The 18,270-nt window shown below is 42.0% G+C and overlaps 1 pseudogene; it reads right to left on the minus strand.

Moving 5' to 3' along the window:
* Positions 1-16,604: 16,604 nt before the first annotated feature.
* On the minus strand, positions 16,605-17,945 carry LOC109677401 (zinc finger and BTB domain-containing protein 44 pseudogene; annotated as a pseudogene).
* Positions 17,946-18,270: the final 325 nt, after the last annotated feature.

The raw sequence follows: 18,270 nt of genomic DNA on the forward strand, positions 1-18,270 counted from the left end.
GTTCAGATCTGCACAAATGTGCAGTTGTTCATTTCCTGCCCCCACCGTCCTAATCCTCATTTTACAGAGAAGAATATGGGGACTGGGAGAGGTTCATCGACTTGCCCAACATTGTAGAATTTGTGAACACTCAGTCAACATGTGAAGTCAGTGTTCTGCCCTGTCTAGGGCTTGCTGGGGTTTGGGCCCTGGGAGGAGGGGAAAGAGGGTGAGGGGGTGCCTGGTCACATAGCGCACAATGGATACCCACTTCCCAAACTAAGTTAATAAGCCTGTGCCCAAGTGGGGGCTGAACTGTGTGCTCCTTTTCCAATATCAAAATATCATGTGCGTTCTTATAACATACTGAGAAGGGGTGATTGGTTTTTCTTGGTTGTTTTTGGTTACAGCAATTAACAATCTTCTAGGAATGTAATCTCAAATGCCTGTAAAAGTCAAGTGTCTCTGAAGACACCAGTAAGAGCTGGAGAGCATGTGCCCTTCTAAAAGGATGAAGCTATAAGACCAGTAGCTCGTGTCACTATGGGCAATAACAGGCCCTTTTTGACTTTCAAAAGATGCCAGAAGTTGCTGGGTATGGTGGTACATGCTTGTAATCCAAGCTACTCCAGAGGGAGAGACAGAAAAATTGTGAGTTTGAAGCCAGCCAGGGCAAAAGATAGAGAGACCTTATCTCAGAAACAAAATACAAAAACCAAAAGGGCATGGGGCATGGCTCAAGTGGTAGAGTACTCAGATAGCATGCATGAAACCCTGGGTTCAATCCTCAGTGCTTAAAAAAAAAAAAAAAAAAAGTCACCAGAAATAAAGATTTTTAAAATGTGTACTCTCCCAATTTGCTTTAGAGGTTTCAACTATTAAAATTTTTTTGGGATTGTATAGGCCAAATAAAACATGCCAGCCTGGTTTGATGGGCTAGAAGATACACCTGTACTAAAGTTGATTTGTCTTTGGAAAGACTTCAGCCCTTTCAGGAGGAAGGGACATGGCTTCATCTCTCCCTGTCCCCCACACAGTCAGTGAAGAAATGCCCTGTTCATGAAAGGAAATGTGGTTACAAATTCCACGCTAAAAGTACGTAGTGACTGTGGTGTATGTCCACAATGGAGCATTACTCAGCCATCAAGAATGAAATCATGTTGTTGGTACTTAAATGAATGGAAGTGGAGGTCACCATTTTAAGTGAAACAAGCCAGACTCAGAAAGATAAGTATCATATGTTTTCTCTCATATGTGGAGTCTTGTGTGTGTGTATGTATGCATGTGTGTTATTGGAGACTGAACCATTAGCCTGTGCTTGCTAGGCAAGCAGCTCTACATCTTGAACTACACCACCAGCCCTTTTGTTTGTATTTTGCTTCCAAGGTAGGGTCTAGCTAATTTTGCCCCAGTTGGCCTTGAACTCATAATCCTCCTGTCTCTGCCTCCTGCAGTATATGGAATTGTGTGTGTGTGTGTGTGTGTGTGTGTGTGTGTTTGTGTGTGTGTGTGTGGTATGGGGGTTTGAATTCAGGGACTCACACTTTCTAGGCAGGCACTTTACTACTTGAGTCACTCCGCCAACCCTTTTTTGTGTTGGGTATTTTGAGATAAGGTCTCTCTTTTCTTGCCTTGGCTGGCCTTGAACTGTGATCCTCCTGATCTCTGTCTCTGGAGAAGCTAGGATTACAGGCATGAACAACCCAAGCCCAATTAAGTAGGTATAATCATAAAAACAAAAAAAAGGACAAGAAAGTGGAAGGGGGACTCTTAGGGAAGAGGATGGGGACCAGCAGTAGGGGGGAGGAATAAGTGAGGGCAGTGGGAAGATAAATATGCACATATAAAAATCTCAAAATGAAACCTGGCATTTTGTACAATTAATATTCACTACTTTTTTTTGGCAGTACTGAGGTTTGAACACAGAGCTTTGCACTTGCTAGACTAGCAGATCTACTGCTCGAGTCACTCCTCCAGCCCTTTTTACTCTGGTTATTTTTATGATAGGGTCTTGCATTTTGTTCTGGCCAACCTGGACTGTGATCCTCCTGTTTATGCTTTCCACAGTAGCTGGGATGACAGGATGTACCACCATATCCAGGTTTTTCTGTTGAGTTGGAGTGCTCAGCATATTCATAATTTTTAAAAGGAATATAAAGTAAAACACAATAGAATAGACAGGCCCAGGGGCCGGTGGCTCACACATGTAATCCTAGCTACTCAGGAGGCAGAAATAAGGAGGATCAAGGTTTGAAGCCAGCCTGGGAAAATAGTTCTCAAGACCCTATCGCAAAAAAAAAAAAAAAAAACAACCTATCACAAAAAAACAAAAAGGACTGGTAGAGTGGCTCAAGGTATAGACTCTGAGTTCAAAATCCCAGCAGTGCAAAATAAAAGAATAGATAGGGTTTCAGCTCAGTCTCACATCATCTCCACACTAGCCCACTGGAGTTTGAATAAAAATTTCAAACTCACCTATCTAAAAAATATGTATAAATTTTAAAACCAACAATCGGAGAACAAAAGAGGACGGATGTTATAATTGATCCAAAATAGAAAAACTCACGAATAATGGCAGGGGGGCCATTTTGCACTGAGCAAATGCCCCACAGGAATCCCAACTAGCAAGGAGACATATCTTGAGATTTCCTGGAGGAACTGGCTTTTTTCGGAGGGGACATGTTTCCCACAGTCCTCCTTCCTCCGCCTCTTTCCTTTCTACCTCATGACTACTGTATTGCTCAGAATACTAACTGGTTCAGTTGTGTTCTGTTACTAAGCACCACTCTTGTAAAGAAGGAAACTGAAAGTGATACATGATGTGGTGGCCCAAAATTGTCACCAGACAGCTTCCTGCCCAGTAAGATGAGTGCTCTCATAGGAAACTATGCTTTCCATGGATGCATTTGCTTATACACATGTGCAGGAAAATGGCATGGTGCCTTATTGAGAAGAAAATGGAGAGAACCACTTGTAACAATGAAACCACCATAAATGATGGTTTGTAGGTCTGTGTTTGGCTCAGACAGAGGTTATAGAAAGACTATGTGGTCCCTAAAGAATGGGGTGAGCAGGAGGAGCAGACAACACTGTGTGTCACAAAGAAGGATGCGGTGCAGAATGGAGGGAGGGCTGGGTGCAAACTTGGCTTTGAGAATGGACTTCTCTGAATGAACAGAGGAAGTTGTTATTTCTCAATAACAATCCTCAATCATGGTACAGCATACTTCTAATTTCTCCTATCATCTATTCCTGTGTAGTGGCAATATCAGCCTACCAGGACAATTACATCAGAAGTACCAACTTCAAATTTCAAGAGCAGAGAAAATCAATCCATCAAAGGGTTTCATTAATTTGGACATCAATATGCTGGAATGTGGGGTGATTTGACTCAGGATTGGGCTGAGGCTCCCCCTTGCTGGGCAAACTGGCTCTTCGTTGATCATGCAAATGATGGCTGCAAACAGCATCTCTGGGGGGCATTTAAAGTGCTTAAGGGAACACACGGCACACTTCAGAAGCATTCCTTTTATATGCAATTAGTCTGTTCATGACACATCATTCTTATCTATTCATTAAAGTAAGTCCCTGGCTTAGTTGGAGGCATTTTATGGATTTGTGCAGTCTCAGGAGCTCAGAATTGGCAGGGGGTCTAAAGGTCATGAAGATTCCTCTTTGGGTCACTGCTCTCTCTGACCACACCACCTGGGCTGTTCTCATCTCTGTTCCTGTCCAGTGAGAGGCCACTCTTGACCTCCTCAGGCTTTGGAATGATGATGAACTCTGGGGTCAGAAGGATCTGGGTCAAATCCCAGTGCTGTTCTTTAAATGTTATGCAAGCCTCAGTTTCCCCATGAGGACTGTGTGCACTGAGTCTGCCATGTGGAGTATTCTTAAGACTGACAATAGGGGAGTGGTTGCCGGAGGTGGGAACAGACATGACTCAAATGAACCCAAGTGTCGTCTGGGGGGACAATGGAAGTGTCCCCCAACTAGATTATAATTACGGTCATACAACTCTGTAAATTTACTAAAAGTTACTGAATTGTATACTCAAAACAAGCAGCTATTATGATATATTAATTATAACTCCATAAAGTTGCTAAAAAATACATAGCAACATTAAAAAATGCATAGCAACATTTTTTAATCACATAAATACCCAAGGTGTTAAGCATAGTATACATGAGGTAAAAATTAATTTTGACTGTTGTGGGACATAGTATATATACAGTTAAAAATTAAAAGGAATTTTAGAAAATCGCCTGTTAAATTTATTTAAAAGTCTCTATGCAAGATAATTAAAGGTGAGAATATTAGACAGACTGAAAAAAACGAAAACAAAAACCAGAATATAGGTCTATAATCCCTTAAAAGAAATCTATGAAACCAATCTGCTTAAGAATTCAGAATTTTTGAATTTTAGGAAGTTAATGTGGGGAATTTTCCATAAATTACATAACACCCCCAACAGGGTAAGTGGCACCATCTCATAATTAAACATACTAATATTTCTTTAATGAAATGTATGAATATTCATATAAAGTAAGATAAATGCAGGACTATAAAATAGACTCATGTCAACTCAAGTCTGCTTTCTGCCACCCAGTGAGTTTGCTATAAATTTCAGAAGAATCTTGGTTTACGAGACATTTGGATGTCTGGACTGGGGATTTGGAGCTGTTGTTAATATTATCACTGTCACCATGACCTACCTTTCACGAAGTATGTGCTTTACAACTGAGGCCAATAGGAAAAGGGGACCAGGAACTAGAGAAAAGGTTAGATCAAAAAGAATTAACCTAGAAGGTAACACACATGCACAGGAAATTAATGTGAGTCAACTCCCTGTATAGCTATCCTTATCTCAACCAGCAAAAACCCTTGTTCCTTCCTATTATTGCTTATACTCTCTCTACAACAAAATTAGAAATAAGGACAAAATAGTTTCTGCTGGGTATTGAGGGGGTGGGGGGGAGAGGGAGGGGGCGGAGCGGGTGGTAAGGGAGGGGGTGGGGGCAGGGGGGAGAAATGACCCAAGCCTTGTATGCACATATGAATAATAAAAGAAAAAAAAATGAAGTATGTGCTTTAGTGACAGTTAATTCCCTCCTCCAATCTTCTCCCCATGTCCTACCTCCAGGGCTGTGACACTCTCTCCCAAGGGAGACTCTGAAGATGGGGGCCGAGCTTGAGAACAGACTGGGTTTAGAAAAGAGATACTAAATGAAAACAGGGTAAAGATGGAAGTTTGAATGGGAAATTCCATTCAGGATGGGATGGACAAAGAGGAAGGGACCAAATTGCTTTAGCACAGGGTAACAGATTGCATAACTTTCCATAATAGCACAGAAGCACCAGAAGCAGAAAAATGAAAATTTCAGGTTTGATTCACTAGTAAACACTGTATTATTTACTTGGCTTATTTATTTCAAATTTATTTTATCACAGTTTAAGAAGTCTTGTAGGGCTGGCGGACTGGCCAGGTGACAGAGTATCTGCCTAGAAAGTGTGAGGCCCTGAGTTCAAGCTCTAGTACCAACAACAACAACAACAAAAGTCTTGTAAATGACTATCACCTCTGTTCTTATCTTTGATGCACTATGTGAGCAACTCTATCTTTCCCCCTCCCAATGGGACCCTGGCCCGGTAAGGGTCCAAGGTCCTCATCATCATGTCCCAGAAAGCCAGTCTTTCTCCAGTCTGGAGACAGTGATGTGACAACCTGCCATCGCCAGGCAGAGCACAACCTACATCCCTGAGTTTCAGAGGAAGCCCAGTCTTCTAGACCCCCAACAATTTGAGGGCAGGGTCTTTGTTAATGGATGCTGTGTTTCCAGACTCTAGTAAGCTTCTCAGTAAATACATGTTGATTGTTAGAGTGGAGTAAAGGACAGACTGAAGGTCAAATAAATATAGGTAACTGTTTTCCTAGGACCAAGAACTGTCACAGGAAGGGGGCTTTACCTGGGTTCTCTTCATACTACATCAAGTGACATGTGTTCCTCTAGGGACCTGTTTTCTATCCTGTGGGTATATATCCAGCCTTAGGAGACAAGCTGACCCTGGAGATGAAAGCAGTAATTCACTGTTGTCCTGAGAATCAGTGCAGCACCCCAATACTCTCATCCAAGAAGTCACCAAGCAAAGACAAGACTAGTGGAGAGTGTGCATTTCATCTTCAGGGAGCCGCCTCACATTGACCAAATTCACCAAGTTACAGGGCAACACAGACCCCAAGTTTCTACAGGGGAGTTGCTTCTAGATTAGGATGGGGGTAGGTAGGAGGTTGTGGTGGTGCTGAATCTCCCCAGCAAGTAAACCATGTGTGCTTAGATGCCCATGATACTCTAGAGGGGGTGCAGAGGCCTCACCAGCCAACCTGTGGCCACCGCTTTAAAGAAAAACAGACTATTGCTGGGCACAGCGGCATATGCTTGTCATCCCAGCTATGAGGGAAGCATGGGCAGAAGGACTGTGGTCTAAGGATGGCCCCTGGGCAAAAAGTGGCCCTATCTGAAAAATAACCAAAGCAAAAAAGGGAAAGGTGCATGACTCAAATGGTAGAGCACCTACCTAGCAAGCTGGACCTGAGTTCAAACCCTAGTATCACCAAAAAAAGAAAGAAAAAAAAGCAACAAATAAAAAAGCAGCCTACCCCAATTACATATCAGAAACCTTTAGATAATTTGTCATTGTCCATAGTATCAGGTTTTCCTCTGAGTTTTGTTATTTTATCACACAAACTCTCTAAACCACAGACTCTCATTCAGCTGAGGCCTTTTAGATGGGCAACCTCCCCCCATGCCCCATGGGTTTAATGCCCTTTTTAATGTATCCTATAGGCACAGGGGACAGGGATGCTTACATTGATGGAGACCTGCTACATACCAGGCATTTTACAGGTATAATACACTTTATTTGTATCATCTCATGTCCTTAGAACTACTTAAGCTGGATTCTCCCCCACTCCTTCCAATGTCATGCACCTTGTATGTGGCACAGAATTGACCTGTTACCGTGGGATACAAACCCAGAAAAATTCCAGAGTTACTGAACTTTCTGGTAAGTCCAGGGTCCCACTGCCTGTCAAGGTGCTGATTCTCTCTCATTCCTGGAAATCTCTGTCCTTGAATGTTTTACTAACTGCCCCTGGCCTTGGGAGTCCTCTGAGTTGAGGTCTAACTGCTGTGGCTCATGTGAGCCCCTCTGATATGTGAAGACCGGCCAGGGTCACTTCTTGCAGTGAGCTCTTCTCCTTCCTGCAGGGTGGGGTCACAAACATGCAGTCCACACATGCAGTTGATGATTCAGTGACTCTAAAGCATGAAATGGCTTTGTCTTTTGAGACCTCTGAGTATGAAGCCCATGCCTGAAAAAGCTGCTCAGCTCTGTCCCCTGGCTTTTGGGAGGAATGTCTCTGGGTGGGAGTTAAGTAGTCAGGGCTGCACAGCATGGGCTGAGAACCCCTCCCGCCTCTCTCCTCCCTACCTGCTTCACAGAGCACCAGAGTCACAAATACATCTCTTTATAGCCTTTAACATTTTTTCTGTTTTGTTATTTCCTTTTTTCCTCTCTGCACAGCATCCTATAAGTAGAAATTCCAGTGAACGTGGAACCTACAAGTCAGGGTTGAGATCCAATTTTGAAGAGTTACTGTTGGGCAAATCTTCAGTGAGTCACTGCAACTTCTAGAGTCCCAACCACCCCCTTCTGTAAGAAGCATTAGAATGAGCACAGGACGCAGGGTGAACGACCACCTAGAGGAGAACATCTTCCAGAACAGGGGAATAGGAATTGGCCATGGCCTGGGCTTGTTTCAGGGCTTCTTTGTAAATCATCATTCATGATCTCAGGTGCTTCATGACCTGCCCTGGAGTTAGGACTTCAAAGTACCGTGGCCTTCAGTCTTCATTTACCACTAAGCAGTAAGGACAAGGACAGGACTCGAGGACCTCCATTCATCTTGCCATGGCTCTGGGACCATCAACAGAAAACCATTAGGGAAGTAGTTATTAAACTAACTAAATACAAGCAATGATACATCCATTCAAAAAGCTATCATAAAGCCATAGAAAATGATGCTGAAGAATATTTAACAACCTGGAAAATGGTCCTAATATTTTAAGTGAAATAAGCTGATTATAAAACAATATATATTATGATCTTTGTGTAAACAATATACTTTTACATAGGGCAGATTTATCCTGACATGTATGTCTGTGCTACCTGTAGTTAGCAGAATCATGGTGAATTTTATTTCTTTTTTCTTCTTGGTATATTTTTCAATTTTTGATAATGCATTGCCTTCATAATGAAGAGGTTTTTTTAAATTAATAAATTCAAGCAAGTCCAAGTCAACCCATTCACTAACTTCTCTCATATCCAGGGCATAGGGCTTGATCCAATTACCCTCTTTTTTTCTTTTCCATTGTCTAGCACGTGCATAATTTTATTTCTTAGAAAGAAGCAGCATCCTGCCCATGAATTCTAAGCTACTCAACTCTTATCTCAGATTCTGTTGCAAAGTCCCTGGAGCTTGTCTGTGGACATCAATGACTATACACCATGTTGGTTTTGAAGCCTGGTAGAGCTACTTGGGCATATTTCAGAATGCACACATGGATCTATTTCCTTAAGATCAAAGGCAATTAGTAATCACTCTTTGCAATATACATATTTGTGCATGCATATGCATTTATACTTGGCAAATTATGAACCCACAGTTGCTGTTAATATAGATGTCATCTACACAGAGCTGTGAAGGTGAGGTTTAGTAGAAGGCCAGTGGATAGAGAATGAAATATTTGTTTAGGTCACCTTTTGCAACTTGTTCAACCTGCCTTTGCCTCAGTTTACTCTTCTATGTGGGAGCTGTACTTTGGCTTGGTGGTGACAGCAAAAACTTTAAATTAGAGCTGAGTTTGAACCCAAGCTACGTGCCTTGGTGGTTGTGTGGCCTCGGTTTTTGCCTCTGCTCAGTGGACAGTAATGCTTACCTCATGGGGTGTTACGCCTGGCACATAGGAGTTCTTCTGCAGGTGAGAGGGACAATGCTCTGGAAACTGCATCTTTCACCTGAATGGAAGACAAGAGAACTCTGTTCCTTTTCATTGCCCCATTGAAGTTCTACAGTATGCAGAATAGACAGTGTTGAAGCATCAGCAGTCAGGTACATTGCCTCACCTGGTAGGCACCTGCCACAAAAGTGTATTTAGCAGAACCACTCCATAGCTATGCTTTTTCTTGCTAATGAAGCTTTTCCTCTCCAGCAATGGAACTTTTAAATGTTGACAATTTTAGATAAAGATCTTTCTAAAATATGTTCTACAATAATTACCTTATCCATTATCCTGACTTCAGCTAAACATACTCACTGTTCTTTAGTGTCTCACGTCCCCTTATTTTACTGTGGAGTAGCATCTTTCTACCTCTAATTAGAGTTCATATCCTCCCTTCCCAGGCTCCAGTTCTTTTTTTTGCTACTATGGTATCTGCCTTGACAAGTGCTCCTATTACTGTCCAGCTGCAATAATATCAGTGCTATAGGATTATCTACTGCAAACTCCCTCTTTGAGAAATAAGCAGATTTGGAGTGGTGAAGAGATATAGTGGCACGAAGCTCTCAAGGTGTTTCATTGACCATGGATTGAGGAACTGAGTAAAGAGCTTAATCAGAATTGCATGAGAAATGAAAATCAATAAAGATGAGAGTGAAAGTCTTCTCCAAGAAGGAAAGCTATGGCAGGAGTCCAGTCACTGTGGGCTACTTCCTTTCCAGATGCCCTAGAAAATCTTTTCCATACAAACCTGGGATCAAGAGGGCTGAGGGAGCTGAGAAACTGACTTCTAGATAAGAGAGGCTGCCTATGTGCTCTCCCCCTCTCCCATATTGCACACACAGGTCCACAGCCATGCCCAGGCAGAGGGTGAGATTGGGTACCTATGCAGAGAGGCTCAACAAAATAGGCCCCATTTAGTCCCCATTGGCTTAAATAGGCCTTGCTTTAAATGATGCACTTTGAAATAACCTTCAAGAGACCTGTGCACTGAATGTGTTATAAAGGGCTTGAGAAATCTACACCAGCTGGTAACCAAATCCTTATCCTCATTTCCTGCCTGTCCTGCAGCAACTGCTTCCAACACTGGTTGGAGAAACATGTCTTTCCTCCCTATCTCCACAGACTGTGGCCAGCGAAGGAACAAATACAAAAACTTTAACAGCATCTCAAGGGTGTTCCCCCGTTACCCCTCACCAACTACTGACAATCAATGTAAAAGTAATCCTAGTTTTTATTTGAAGCTATCTTGGCTTTAAAAGAACCTTCCAAAAATGATTGATGCGATGAATTAAACCCATAGGTAACCCCTGAAATCTGCTTTGAATAGCAACAAATTCCTAACAATATCTTCAACGCCTGCAGCAACGAAATCTAATCTCTGAACTCCTAAAGGTCAAGATTTGCTGTCTGGTAGCATGGCTCAAGAGTAAATGCTCCCTAATGCTGTGCTAGGCGATTGCTTTGCACTCCAGACAATGTCAATTTTATCCAAGTAGCTGCAGATGTGTCTAGCATTAAGTCGGAACGGTGTCAAGGGCCCTTCTTGAACACCGGCTGCTTCTCAGAGAAACTGGTCTTAAAGCCCTAGTCTATTACAGTCCATGCCCCAAAGACAGACATTTAAGGCTTACAGGAGGATGGAGAATAAAGCTGCATTAGATTTTTTAATGTTTCTGAGTCAGGAGGCCCAGGGGGAAAAATTCTCTGGTGATCCATACGTCCTTCCCTCCCTGCCAGCAGCCCTTTGGATTTCCTGATTGAGGTGCTGCAGCCATCTATGAAGTCCGACCCTTGAGCTACATTTCTGATAAACCATTCATCACTGCTCTGGCCTATTCTAGCTATGGAAAAGCTATAACAGACTAATGAACCCATTAAATTAAGAAATGTATATGTTACCGGAAGTAATGTGCCAAGGGAAGGCATGGGGTGGGGGGTGGGAGTGGGGAACAGAGATTGAACCAATCCCTGAGCAGAGTCAGCATTCAATATAATGAAGTCTAGAAATGCATTATCCCCAGCCCTGCAAGAAAGACACCTCTCACACAATAGCATGCTTCTTTAGCTTAAACCTATTTTTTTAAAAGCAAGAAAACATAACTGATTGACAAACATACTTAAACCAAGAAATCTGGATGAAGACCTCTTTGGGTTTAACATTGGTAAGACTCGGTTGAAGGAATTTTTTTATTGGTGTTTTTTAAATTGTACATAGTAATGGGTGATTTGCTTTTTAAAATTGGAAGAGCTGATGTAAACCCAATAATAGTTCTCATATTTTACTGAGAAAATCCACTCATCACTCTCTTATAATCTACCACCATTAGTCCTCTGCTCCTCTGGAGGAAGCAATTTTTTTCTTTCTTTCTCATATGCTTTTTCATACACATTTCTACCAGAGGCAGGTTACCATGAATTCCAGTAAGCATGACTTGCCAGTGTGTAGAGGAAAGAGCTTTGCAGACAGGGAAACTGGAATGCTGTTGTTTGTGTCAAAAAAAAAGACTCTTTTCTCTTTGGGTGCTCATCTCACTGTTTTTTTTTTTTTTTGGCAGCATCCATGGCCCAGGAGTAGGGAACATACCACAGGGTTTTCCAACCTCTTCTTCATTTCCTCCTTCACAAGGGATGAATGACAAGTGGCTGAGGTCAACCTTGATTCACTCTGAACCATCTCTGTCTAAAAACATATTGCATTACACAGACGCAATGCCATTTGTTCTGTGAAGTGGACAGAGGAGACAAGCTTAATCTCTTCGCATTGAGAAATAGGATGCTAAGTAAAATCTTGGGTTTGACTTTCTTTTCCACCTCTTTCTTGATTGCATCACGCTTTTGGCCCTTCTTTACTGCCAATAACTTTCAGTGGATGTCAAGTATCACCTGGGAGGAATGCTAATTTAAATACAAAATGAATGGAGGGAGGAACAGGTACAGTGTTAGTGTGGAAACTGTGGGGAGTTAGAGGCAGTCATTATTCACTATGAACTGAGTGTTACCATGTAGGAATGCCTATTTGCATTTGTTGAATTGTTTGCTTTTTTTTTTAAGAAAGAAAAAGGCAAATCCAGATTTGATTATGCATGTAATCTCTGGATTGTTAAGTATTGGGCCAAAATTTTAAAACATGATACAGGCAAGCAAAACTCAGCTGCCTTCCAGATCTAGCTCTTGGGTATTCATGTGAGCTCTGCTATAACCCATTTTGAGCTCTGTTTATATGGCAAGTCACCTGAATAATTAAAAATGTTGCTGAGGGGATCCAGAATGATGCAGAGAGAGTGTAAGATCTTCCTATAATTGGACAGGTCTCTTGGAGGGAAATCCAAACTGCCTGTCTGCACAGGCCTGCAGATGGAGCAAATTCCAGGATTCTATCCTAGAGAATGTGTTTGAAGGTCTCTTATTCTAAAAGGGGGAAGATGGTGATTAGGGCCAAAACAGGTGTAAAACTAGGAGACGTAGAGGCTCAGAAGGTGAATTGGGAGTGCAGATAGGCCATGATCTAAACCAGGGATGCTAAATCATATTCCTCGCACCTGCCCACTCCAACTGATGAGGTGAATTGGCTGCTGGGAAGGTTGGGAGGCTGGAAGAAAAAGGGGTAAGGATAGCAGTGGTGTGACTGCAGTACTTTTGCCAATATTTCTTGATGAAAGAACCCAAGATTTGAGGGCGTTCCAGACAGCTGGCTCTTACCCAAGTAGGTGGGAGCTCCAGAAACAACATAACCAAAAGCCTTCACAGATACCTGGCTTTGTATTTTCAAGATCTTTGTATTTTTATCCAATTTCATAGACTACTTCAGAATCTTGGATTTGAACATTTACCATACTGGAAAGAACACAAATTCTACAGTATAAACCTCAACATCTGTAATTACAAGAAAAATATCAAGTGACAGTATGTGCAAGGGTATACTTGCCCCAGAATTGGCCCCTAATAGTCAAATATTAGAATTACACGAGTTTTGTTTTCCCCTGGAAATCTACCAAAGAGGATGCAGTGCTATGCTCTTGAGTTCCCCTCCAGGACCAAGCAATTCACTTTTCCAGCTGCTGGGAGTGTTGGCTCCCGATGGCTTGCAGCTGAGTCCTCTCCAGGACCTGCTATCAACCATGGCGCTGCTCTTCAGCGTGGCCTCTGTTCAATGGCTAGTCAAACGAGGCGAGAAAGCCCCAACCTCCCTTGTCTTAATGGGACAGCTCTGAAGGGCCATCCAAGTTACGAACGGTAAGATCATTACACAGCAGCACACCTTTCTCCCTTGCCCAACTCTGCCTCTCTTCTACCCTGTTCTGTACGTAAGTCTCAGTGTCTTAGAATCTCCTTCCTGGGAAACTGACCCACAATAAGAACCTAGTTGAAATATTGGAGTACAATAGAATATCAAATATGCTGTATGGTAGGCTGATTTTGAGTGACTTTCACTTTACTGGAAATAATTTCCACTTGTCAATAATGTTCATTTTTTACCTATGTGTATGGGGTATATTTTGTTTTTATTTGTCTAGGATTCTCTTTATTTGGGGAGATCCTCCCCACTCCAATTATGAGATTTGAGGAGCAGGTATTGGTTGTGATGTCTAACTCCTGGTCCCTCTGAGATTGTCTATAGTGATTAGTCCAAGAGTGAAAGGCATTTGATCAAGGCAGAGCTAACAGCACTCATTCCATGCTATTTAGCAGAACACAGTAAGAAAGGCCATCTCTTTCCTCTTACATCATAAGGTGTAATAATGTAAGATACTGACTGGGGATCTCACTGTCCCTCTATAGCAGAAAAGAATAAGGCCCACACATAGAAGAAGCAAAGCAGAGAGATGAAAGACAATAACTCAGTCTATGCCCTTGGACCAAATTGTGCTTGAAGTCAGATCTAAACTTGGGCATCCCAGTTATATGAGCCAAACCATTTCCCCTTCATTTTTTCATAAGCTCTTTTGAGTTGGGAGGTCCATCACTTGCAATTAGAAAGGCCTGACTCCTTTGCTGCATCAATAATTCAAAGACAGATTAAAACATACAATGACAACGCTATGAGATCATTTCAAGACAGAGTCCCTTAGAATCAGGAGCCAAGAGCTCTACCAAAGAAGAGTAACGTAGCCATGGAACAAAGACGATGCATTCTGGGATAGTCTTTGTTGAGGCAAAACTAACTTAGGCAGAGTATAGAATAGATAAAATAGAAAATGGAGTTTGCAGTGTAAAAAAATAATCACTGATAACCCCTGAAAATAACAAACACATAAATAAAAATTCCATCTAGTGCAGAGGAAACAGTGTTGTGTTGTGGTCCAGGGAGATGGAGGAGGGAGGCCTGACCTGGGTGCAGGCAGAGAAGGCTGATGGCAGGAGAGGCAGTATAGGTGGAAGCAGACAGGCTGGAAGGAAGGGTTGGCAAACAGAAGCTTTTAGGTCAAGGAAGAAGCAGGTGAGGGGAGGCTCTGAAACAGGTGAGGGGGGAGCCTCTATAATTCCTAAACAGAGGCTGGTTAGCTATGACACTAACAAAAATTTGGCTTCAAGGTCCCTCACTTGCGAAAGCCTTTCCAGGATCATGTATGAGGTTCTTGAAATTTGTTCAGTATTTCCTTTAAAGGCACACCCAAAATGACCTAATCTTCCTTCTATTAGGTCCCATGTTCTAACGGTTCCATGACCTCCCAATAGGGTCACAAGTACTAAGGTATTAAGGTGCTTGCTGTCTTTGTACAGGGTTGTTCTCCAGGAATATTCCTGTTGTTCACTTTGATGGGTCAGCAAGAGTTGCTAGAGCTACCTGACCCCAGACGTGTGTGGGTAGTATAGAAAAAGTATATTCTGAAATGTTCAGTGTCAGCAAGTAATGGGGAAAATTTGAAGAGGATCCAGTACTCAAGACCACCTAATCAAAAATTGCATCTTTCATCAATAATATACTCAATAATCCAAAGTACAAAATTACTATGCATTTTCTAAAATTTTGGTACCAATTGCACGACTTAGAATGCATAAGAATCTATCCTGTATTTACAGGTAAAAACATACTTCTGGGTGACAAGTTGTGTGTTCTCTGCCTTGCCACAAAAATAATCAAGCCATATACTTTATGCATCTCTATGAAAAAAAGACATGAAAATAATGTAAAATTTATATAGCATGTGCCATTTAATGAGGACTCTGAAAACAAAATGGTTGATGCATACTATCAAAGAATAGTTAAGAATTTTCTTGTTGCACAAGAAAAGTTGAAAATCAACTTGTCTCTTTTTAGATCAAAGTCAGAGATGTTTTAATAGAGATAAAAAGTGTACTCCAATCTACAGCATCACATAATTTTTATTCTTTTAACAGCAAAAAAGGTAATTTTAAGATTTTTTTAGTTTTTTGTTGTCTTTATTTTCTCCCCCTCTAGATTCTTCCTCTCATCTTTCACATCATTGCTTACATTCTTTAAAAGCTGTGGTAACTACTCTTGCTAAGCTTGTCAATGTCTAGCAATATTTTGGAACAAGAACAATGTTTCACTGTCGTATGGGATTTTGAAAAGAATCTTACTCAGGCTAAGAATGTGACATACCAAACACAGAATCCTTCAACACAGAATCTTTATCTTGTCTGAAACAGCACAGCAAAAACATTCCTAATGAATAAACTTATAAAATATAAATATCCCTAATATTTTTCTTTATATAGTAATATATCAGTATATAAGAGAAAGCTTTGTCATTTTTATTATGATTCTTCATGGCAAAAACTTGGTATTGCATAGGCCTATCTTTATAGTACAATGCCAACCATGATGGAGAAGAGTCAGACCTGACTCGGAAATGACAAAGCTTTTTGTTAAAAAAAAAAAAAAAGGAATATGCTGGATTTCAGCAGTATTTATTAATTTTTAAGAAATCCTACCATAGATACTTCTAAAAAACCAGGTTTTACAATGTCTTACATATAAAAATAAACATCTACTCAGGTCATTTGTCAAATTCTGTATAACAAATTTGTTTTTCATGTACCTGTAATCTCCAGAAGATCGACAACTGATTTCTTCTTAACCTAATGATCTGTTCTTAGCTTACTTTTAACATTAGAAGGGAAAAGTGGGACATGTTTTAGGTCAGTTGGTTCTCCTAAGTCTCACAGTTTCTATTCTGGTTCAACATCATGCTGTGTATTTACAGAAACATTCTGTTAGAAAAAGAAAACATCAGTTGTAGGGTTTACAAAGTACAAAGGGAAACCTGTGTAAAAAATTCAAATAAAAATATACAAGACCAAGTATAGGCACTTTCCAAAAAAAATAATAAATTACTCAATAGTTCTAGATAACAGCTCTGGTTTGGGAGGGGTCAGCTCTGGGAGCCTCATCACAAGTCTTGGACTTTAGCTGCCCTGACACTTCTCCTTTCTCACGAGCCCACCAAGACACTCCAAAGGGAAAGTGCTTTCACAATTCTGAGTTGAAGAGACCTGAAATTACAGCCATTTGAACAGAAGAATGGCTTTCAGAGCCGTGTTCTCCAAACTCATGCTAAACAAGGGTCTCTTCTTGCTCCTGGCTTAAGCAGTCTGGTCCTAGGAAATCACTTCATGCTTTCGACGATGCATCTTTAGCGAGTAAGACCTGGTGAACATTTTCCCACAGCAGTCACACTTAAATGGTTTAATTCCCGAGTGGATAAGCATGTGCTGTTTCAGGCTCTGAATACGGGTGAATCGGACCCCGTAGGTTGGACATTGGAAAGGTCTGTCTGGACCATTTGGACTTGGTTGTTTGGTACTGCCAGGAGAAGGAGCAATGTAGAGCTGGTAAGGATCCCGAGCATTTTCCAATTGGTCATCAGCTTGAGCATTAGTGTCAGAAGGGCTTTGATGTCTAGGTAACTCCTCAGTAACAACTTCATCTACTGAGCACAAAGAGGAAGACTGTGGACTGACCAGAAGGTCCTCTTGGGCTTGAGCACTTCCTGGTACTGTCTGCTGATCACTCGGTGAACTCTGAGATGCACTGACAGGCTGGGACACTTCCTCAGGGACCTCCTCATCACTTAACCTTTCTACTTTGACAAGGATATCTTTGGCACCCAGAGCCAAGGTAGTTTCTGTGCTCTCACAAGAGACATAATCAGCCATTCTTTTACCTGCCTCAAAAGGGTCAGATACTTCTAAAGTACAAATACTGTCTGCCCATGTGGCTTTTTCAGCTCTGACTCTTGGATCAATTCCCAAAGGAAAATTCCAGGGAAAAGCCAAAGATGAGTCAACTGGTTGATTTCTACTTTCTGTGTAGGAAGAATTCAACACCTGGGATGAACTTGTGGGTGTGCTACATTTTACAGGTCTCTCAGGAGATACAACCAGGTAGCTTTTGTGCTTTCTCTGGGATTCACCAGAGACGGGAATGGTTCTTTCTATCACGCTGCACTCTGAAGACACTGGAGAAATGCTTCCATCTCGAGAAGTAAAATTGCAGTTAGAATTACTTTCTTGTCCAGCATCTAGACCCTTTGCCGGTTGGCTATTGGCTGTATTCCATAAAATGCTTGATTTCATGAACTCCGAGCAGGTGCTGGCAACACTGAACATTTGCATGTAGCTGGCTGCAGCTAGAACATCAGTGATATTTTCCATGTTGATTGACAGAGTGGCTGTATAAGCATATTCTAAAAGGGGTAGAAAGCCAGTCACTGTCACATGAGGTAGCTCCAACACATTCTTCTCATCTGCTTGGCCCACAAGTTTGTTGCGAAAGAATTCACTGCAAGCTGCCAGCACCACCTTATGTGCCTGGAAGATTTTGTCCTGGACACGGATAGTGATGTCACAAAAATCTCCATCATTTCGCAGCACGTTTAGTTTTCCAAGCATTTCCTGGCTGTGGGAGGAGGAGCTATGAGTAAATGTCTTCACACCCATCTTCTCCTTCCTCTGTTCCAGGATGTAAGTGATTCAGAAATGTCCTGTGGCTGGCAGTACCTGGGCCCAGAGGCTCGCTGCTGCTGTTCCTCCTCCTTGCCAGGCCGAAGCAGCCAAGGGTCTAAGGCGACAACACCGGGGAGGGGCCGGAGAGCGCGGCTGGCGAGAGGCCTGGGGTCTGCGAGTGAGGGGATGCCCGTTGGGAGCAGTTGACAGAGGACAAATAGCAGTTAGGGATCTTGGTCACAGCCCGCGTTTCCTGGATAGGCGGGGCGCAGTGGGGAAGGGGAGGGGACTGAGGGGAGGAGGGGAGGTTGGCAGTGAA

The sequence above is a fragment of the Castor canadensis genome, chromosome 2 (assembly GCF_047511655.1).
Source record: "Castor canadensis chromosome 2, mCasCan1.hap1v2, whole genome shotgun sequence".
Taxonomy (NCBI): domain Eukaryota; kingdom Metazoa; phylum Chordata; class Mammalia; order Rodentia; family Castoridae; genus Castor; species Castor canadensis.